The following is an 8,226-nucleotide window of genomic DNA, read 5'->3' as shown; positions in this document are numbered from 1 at the left end:
AGAAGTTACGTATTGTTTTTGTTAAATTGAAGCAGGACGTGCTTTCAAAGTGCGAATGAAGACAGAGGTAGACCTTTTATTAAGGTGATTATAGAGAGCCCGTGGTGAATTTCAAATTCACCACACGTTTATCTACATACATTTCCAAAACCCAAATCTGGTGTAATAGTTTTCGTACAGTGCCGAAACACAAATTATGATTGTTCAGATAACTAAGCAAACGATCTACTATTATTTCAGCCCCATACATTTCGTTCTTGAAAAAATATTGGAAGAGCACTGGTTTACAAAATGGCTGATTTCTGGCTTTATTGTATAATCACCTTAAACACTGCTGAAAATCACATAAATATAAAACAATCATTTGAAAACCCAACTAACTACCATTTAGGTAGAATCCTTTCGAAAATAAAATAAAATTACTCAACTTCAACAAGGCATATCACCCAAGGTGGATTAATCTGAGTTTTTTATTACGAGAGAATCCAAATTTCTTGTGAAACGCAAAGAATCATTTACATCTTTACAAAACCTAATTACATCTTATAAAATTGATATACCTAATATTACAAAGTATATGATATTTGTGAAGATGTGGGAAACGTTCCGATGTCCATCTCACTGAACATATATCCTGCCATCCGAAACAAAGAACACACCACCAATTTCGCTTCGTTTTTCACAACATGCGTGCTCACTGCGAAAGCTATCAAAAAATAAGAAACAAATAAAATGATTTTCATTGCTTTGTTTCTAATGGGATGAATATCAGGCATGAGATGAATTCCAGAAGCAGTTCTATATCAGTTTTGCATCTCACAAGAAAGTGAATAAAATAAATTGTAAAAAAACTGTATTTAATAATTTTTATATTTTCAATTTAATTTATTTTATTTTTTTTTTTTTAATTTTCTATTCAAATTTAATTATATTTTAAATTAGTTTCACTTCAATTTGACAATGTTGTTAGTGCTTGCTGTTTAAAATTGCACGCGAACGCTGCAACTGCTGCTGCTGCTAAAGAGAGTAGAGTTTGGGTTGAACTATGACACTGTTGGCCCCTGTTGCGGCCCTAACTCCGGTATTCCTTTTTCTGGTCTATTTTAACTTAGGTCGATCACTCTGAAAAACACATCCGTGGGTTAGGAAAGTTATAAAAGTGTTCAGTTAGATAAGTTAAGAAAATTAACAAGAAAAAAGTTAATTTGAAGGACGGAGCGTGCTAGCAGCCACCTTAGCCCAACGGAATAAAGGAACGGAAAGAAAACGTCCAGCACGTTTTCATTTTCAATAACGCAAACAATGCAAATGATTGCTTATGATTGACTATGTTATCTTTGCAATGACTTCCACCACATTCTTCATAGTGGAGACGACATGGTATATGTTTTCGTTTCGTTAATAGAATTATTTTATTTGATAATAATTAAACTTCTAATTTCAATGGTTCTTACAACTAAATTACAATGAAGCTTTTATATTAATTGTACACAAAACAGGCGAACTGACAGTTGGTAAAATCATTCACAAATCTCAATCATGTACGCGGAGCACCACCGTGCGAACATCGTCGCATCGGCGTCGCGCTGCAAGTAATTTATGCCGGCGGCGGTAGCGGGATGATCTGGTGTTCTTTTTCCTTGTATGTTACCTTGAGGGCAAAATCTCCTACACTTTGTGAGCAATTATGTTTTATTTACTAGGAAATATTTCTATAACACTTAATTTTTTACCGGATCTCAACAAAATGTTGAACTTTTACTGAGAATCGCACAGCCGTCCCCAGTAAACATGTTTTTGCCAAGATTTCTGTCAAGTTGCTGATATCAAAATAATTTGCCGAAAATCAGTAATAACAACGCTATTTTTGCCGGAACATCGTTAGATTTTGCTGGCGCACGGCTGTGGATTTTTCCGAGCTGCAGAAATAAAAACTGAGTGTGAATTCAAGGTGAAACTGAGACTGAATTTCAAGCGAAATTCTTCCGTATTTGTATTCTCAACTGTATTTCCAAAGTAAAGTGTTTTGAATTTTCACAGGTGTTTCTGAATACAAGAAAAATGCTCAAGATAAATTCTTTTTAATTCCCAAGGAAACTCTTTTGATGTGCACCGGAAATTCTTTGAATTTGATTGAAGATATCGGAATTTTCATGAATATTTTTCCGAATTTAACGAAAGATTCTTCTCAATTGCAGCAAGGTTTTTCAACCCTTTTAAAGTTCATTGAAAAACTATTTTAATTTACTCTGATAGATTCACAAAAGATTTTTTTCAATTCTCATGAGATTTTTCGAACCAATTCTCATGAGAATTATCGATCTTTAAAATTTAACGGACATCTCTAAATTTCCTAGAAAATTCCATTAAAAGTTTTAGAAGTTCCACAGGAAGTTAGTCAATGCCGAGGAAAACTCTTAAAAGATTTTCATAGATTTTGACAAGAATTTGCATTATAAACTATTTTGGTACTAACGAAACAATTCTTGAAATTTCTACCGAACTGGGCCTTGTCAAATAATGCTTGCTCCATCACCACGATGTGTTCATCTCACATGATCATACACGTTATGACTCGAAGTCCGGACACTAACCGCTGAATTTTCAGTTCAATATTTCAAAGAATTAAGTACTTGACGCTGAGTGATAGCACACCCTGTCAAGATTAAGTTATCAAATTTGCATGTACTGAAAATGACATTTTGTATGCACGAAATAGTCATATAATCGAAAATATAGAACATCGCTTGCCCGAAATCCGGACACAGTATATAGGATGCTTCAAATACCGGACAATTTTGCTTGAATTTCCGGACACTGCGGTATTATATTGATTCTCAAATGAACGGATTAACGTTCAAAGACAACTAGGATCTAGCATTCTATTTCTCGATTAATATAAATCCGTAATGTAAGGTTTATATGCAGATTTGATGAAATCTGGCATCCCCAGTTTGTGTACCATCCAAAGTTTCTGTTCAGGACATCAAAAATTGCATTCAAACCAAGGGGAGCATTTAACTGCAATATACAACATTGGGAATCAAAATTTTATACAATCAATCGTGTCCGTGAAATGTTGATTTTTTTATTTGAGAGGTGTCGTTCACAACGTCTTTTTAAAACAATTCTGTTATAAAAGCAGTTCTACGAACTTGTTTTTTCTACAAAATGTGAATGGTTCAAAAATACTTTTGAAGACAACTTTTCACTAGAAACTGAAGGCAAGTTTGCTACTTGTGTGCAATTAATAAAGTGATACCATTTACCATATGTGTATAAGTATTAGACCTCTTCATGTTTTCAAAAAGTATCAAAATTCAACCGGTCAGCCAGAATCAAGTCGATTTATGTTTTTGGGCATTTTTAATTTTGGAAAAATCTATCAAGATATATAAACGTCGAAAACTATCGCAACAACATCATACGGAAGCTTTTGGTTGTCTACAAGTCTTGCGAACATTGCGATTTGTTCCGTTCGTTTTGCTCCATGTTAAAATGATGTTTTAAGTGCATAAAATACTGTTTCCCCAAAGTCGTTGTTTACAAAATTCTTGAATTTATGACAAATGATTTTTAGTTTATTATATTATTATCCTCTTTTTCCCTGAAAATTTGTATATAATTGCCCATGTAGATTTACCGTTAAATTCTTAAAATCAGAAGCTGAACATTTGTCATAAATTTGGCTGATATTTCTTCAACTTGTTCAAACAAAGAAAAGTCTGATTTCACTTGTTACTGATGCTTAATGTTAAAAGCATGCAGGCATATGATGGAATTAAAAAATTTAAGTCGTTTGTTGTAAGCATCAAATATCATATGATTCAATTTATGTTTTTCGAACAACTGCTTGAAGAAATCCTAACGCAAATTTATGACAAATGTTCAGCTTCGATTTTAAAGTTAAATTTGAATCGCACATAGGCAATTATATTACTCAAATTTTCAGGGGAAAACAAATATAATAAATTAACAATGATTTGTCTTAAATTACAAATTTGTAGAACAACGACTTGGGGGAAGAGTTTTTATGCACTTAAAAGCTTGAAAATCATTTAAATGGACAAACGAACGGAACAAATCGCAATGTTCACAAGACTTGTAGAACACAATCCTCGTATAGATATTGATACTTTTGAAAATGAAGAGGTCTAATAAGTATATATCGATAAGCTGAGAGCAAGACAATTCCTTTTGGGTGTAGCTACTCAAATCTAATGAAATTGTAACTATGTGCTTCATTACGAATCATTTGCTTTCAATTAACTTAACTGATAAACAGTTATTTAACATCATTTCAGCATGTCCGAAATCAAGCAATTGTAAAACTGCCTCGAAGTCCGACATACAGAAAATGCTAATTAAAACTCTAAAGCTATGAATTCCCAAGTAATTTCTTTAATTCATGACAAAGAGTGCTATCATACATGTTAATAAATTACTAATAATTGCAAATGATCGAATATAGAAAATATGAGCTTAGTTTTCAATGTTGAGTCTTAAACTGCATTCTAAGAAAAACGGAATTCACCGTTGATTATGACATGCCTTCATCTTTTACCTCTAATTTTCAAGTTTTACCGAGATCACGGATTACTTACATTTGTTAAAAGTTTCAAGTCTAAAATCTTCCTGATTGATAACCAAGAAATACTTGTTGAGATGGTAAAAAGTTAAATAACAATTGAAGTGTCCGGCTTTCGAAGTCGGCAATTCGAAGCAAAACGGTAATCGCCAAAAACGGCAGATGCATCATTGGGAAGAGTTGATTTGAGAAACTGTCGGTTCCTCCGAATTTTTGTGTGGTTTATCATCCGACAGCTTTAAGTCAATAGAATCCGATAGACGCAGCTTCAAAAGTGAGCATTCTGAACCTTCTGAAGATTCTGAAGGAATTACTGAAGATAATCGTGTGTTAAATCATCCGTGACGTTTAGCAACGACGTTCCATTAAACACCAAGATACACGAGTCTTGATTTGTAATTGTTCGTGGATCAGCCAACCAAGGCTACGCAGACAAAACGCAGTTGTATGAAGATGAATACCACTAGGTGTTCCAATTTGCCAAATTACGATTCAGCCATCTTGGATTTTAGTATGAGAGAGAACACCGGTTTGTTTATGTTTTGCCAAAATTAATTTTTCACCCCGCTTCTTCACGTCCATAAACTTGGCAGATTGAAGATCTAGCTGTGTATTCATCTTAATGTAATGAGAAAATAGATCCTTAAGAAACAAAAATGCATGAAAAAGGCATGGCTACCTAACCTAATCATCCTTCATGCACTTTCGCCGAAAAACCTTTACCAACCGACATGCTTCGCTTAAATGTCACCACGGTGTCCGCTTTTGAAAATTCGTTGTGCTGTTCAGTACGGCAATTGCTGTGAATAACTCAAACAAATTAAACTCTCTCGGCTCCGTTAATTTCAACCATTGGTAGACGTTCAGAGTTCGACAAGCGTCAGATCAGTTCCAGCTAATCAGTTCTGAATTTTGAAAGACAATTACTGCTGTGAATAATCTGTTTTTGCAATTCCTTATCTCAGATCATAACACCTGATTCACAGTTCATGTTTGAGTGATAAACGGCCCACTTCCATTCCAACGAAATGGTGCTTTAATATAGAAATATAGAATAAGAGATCGGCGAAGACCCATCTTGTTTCAATCAAAACCGTCAAAAGTGTCTCAATTGAATGTTTATTTTTGCTTCCATAAGACGTGTCAACAAAATTTCAAGTGCTGCCAGTATTATTTTCACGATTTATGCATTTTCACGTTGCCATTTGACAGTTTTTCACCTCCGCCGGTCTCTGGTTATAGGGTTGCTACTTTAATATTAATTCATTATAGCACTAATTTAAATGAAGATAGTTTGATGGACATGACATCAAAATTCTCCAATGCAAGTTCATCTATCGCTTTGGTATGTCGAGCTATGCAATGTGCATCACGATAATATGAAATCTAATTGTTCTCTGCGAAACATGATTTATTGCAAAAATAATCATGAGAAATAAGTTAGAGAAGATAGACTGTTCCGAGACAGACGTTCAAGTTCGACTTACTAACGTGTAAAAAAGCTTCGTCGGATTGCCAAGTAGCAATAAGCGAAGAGATGGCGCCACATGTCAAAAGCATACTCGGCAAACATTACCGTTTGTTTTGATTTTATTTCGCAAAATATTTTAGTTTCTGATCGGATCTGCCCGATGGGACTCTTAATAAAAATGCATAAAGCACGCACGACGCGGTGTTGAAAATAAATCGCAAAATGCTCAGACGCAGATTATGCCAGGAGGGTTATTTCATTTTTGATTTTAAATTCTTTCCAGCCATCGTCACGGACATTCGTTGTTTGCAATGAAAATATACGATTTTTTTCGCTTACTGTTTTAATCACAATCGCCAAAAAACACGCATGTGAAAGGATCAGGTAAAAGCCTACTCGAAAGTTCCGAAAAATGGTAACAGCATACACGCCAGTTCACAATTTCTTTACTTCATGTCGTGGCAAGAACTGCAAAGTTATTCGCTTTGCTACATTGTTTAAGTCAATGTAAAGTCGTTCAGATTAAAAATAGATTTTTGCGACCGTGCGGCGGAGATCATTGTTAGTATTTCTGTTTGCTTCCATGGTCTGGGTGGAAAGCCCACCACGCAATCAATACCACTGATGGAAGCATCGAATCCTCTTCTTCATTTAAAGGTGCTGGATTGCGTGGGTGAAACAAGCCACAGAGACGGAAAGCTCTTGTTTACAAAAGCAGTTTGCCCTTTGAAATGTTGGTGCCGATACAGTCTGCTGTAAACATTTATGAACGAATATTACCTTACAATTCATGATTGTAACCATCATTGAGCTCCATTGGAAAAATTAGCAAAATCCCTTCATATTCACTAATCTTAATGTTTTCTATTCTTCCACCACATCCGTAAGATTGTAGTTCAATCCATTAAGAAAAACAAACAACCATGCGTCACCATCATTTTATATTGTTTTGCCCCAGGCCTATTTTTAAAACATTTTTAAATGCGTTGAACGTCATGAAACCATTGTTTTGAATGGAGAGATCAATTGAAATGTAGCTGTTCTGTAAATTTTTCACCTATATGTTGAAATGGTTGGGTTTTATGTTATTATAGGCGAAAACATCGAAAAGCTATAAGTGCATTTTGGACCGTTCTCCCTAAGCAATAAGTTTATAGGCGGCGCTAGCGTGCTATGCAATTCAACGTATTTAGATTTGAAAATTTACACAAGAAATTGAATTCAAATGTATGAGCTTAAACGTCTGTCTGACTGTACCAGTTTGTACAGATTTAACATATAAAGACCAGACGAGCTCAAGTCTAGTGGCTACCGCTTCTGCCTTATAAGCAGGGAGGTCGTGGGTTCAATTCCAGGCTCGTCTCTTCCTCACTTTGTATTTCTATTTAGTTCTTTCTGTGTTTCACGTTCTACAAAACGATCATACTGATACCCTTCCACACAATTCCAAAACCTCTTGTGGCAGCTATGACAGGTCGTAGAGTTCTCTGCATCTTTCTTAAGTAGGTGTCCAACTATCCTTCCCTTCCTCAGCATTCATCGTGGCGAGGACAGATCTCGACTATTGGAGGGTAAATGTTTCCATTTAAGAGATAGTGATTATCTCCAAATCAATATCTGTAACTAACGAAAGTGATGCTACTCTCATACAACAGTCTTGGCTTGTACCACCTACGAATTTGTGAATTGCTCAATGCTAATGCTAATGCTAATGCTGATTTAACATATTAAAGACCATTTTTGTCATTGCAAAATAATGTGTGCTAACTCGTTGCAAAACTCAATTTTCAGTACTCAAGTACAACAATACAGAAACTCGAAGCTTTCCATTGATGTTCAATCTCTAACCATGGAGAAAATCTTGTCGCGCCGTTATACGAGCCACGTACGTGGTTGACCTCAATGAGTAAGGCTTATTCAGCGCCTCTCTACTTGACTCGACTTGTCAGGACTGCTCGTCTCATCTGTCCATCATATTCTCATGACTTGAACCTTCGACATAACTTTGTTCGTGATCATACGGATGAACTAAGTTTATTTTCGACTATTTTTAAACTGCTCAATTTCAATTTCAACCATCGTGAATTTGAACATATGGTCAGGAAATCGTTTACAAACCCACTTCAATTACGATACAATAATCATATAGATTCGAAAAGCGAACAAC

The 8,226-nt window shown here is 35.1% G+C and overlaps 1 protein-coding gene across 4 annotated transcripts in view; it reads right to left on the bottom strand.

Moving 5' to 3' along the window:
- Positions 1 to 8,226, bottom strand: part of LOC134210557 (RYamide neuropeptides-like) — a 176,786-nt gene that overhangs the window by 77,262 nt on the left and 91,298 nt on the right. The window lies entirely within an intron of this gene.

This window comes from Armigeres subalbatus, chromosome 2 (assembly GCF_024139115.2).
Source record: "Armigeres subalbatus isolate Guangzhou_Male chromosome 2, GZ_Asu_2, whole genome shotgun sequence".
Classification (NCBI taxonomy): domain Eukaryota; kingdom Metazoa; phylum Arthropoda; class Insecta; order Diptera; family Culicidae; genus Armigeres; species Armigeres subalbatus.
Note: the sequence above shows the minus strand (reverse complement) of the source record. Positions and strands in the feature narration are given on the sequence as shown.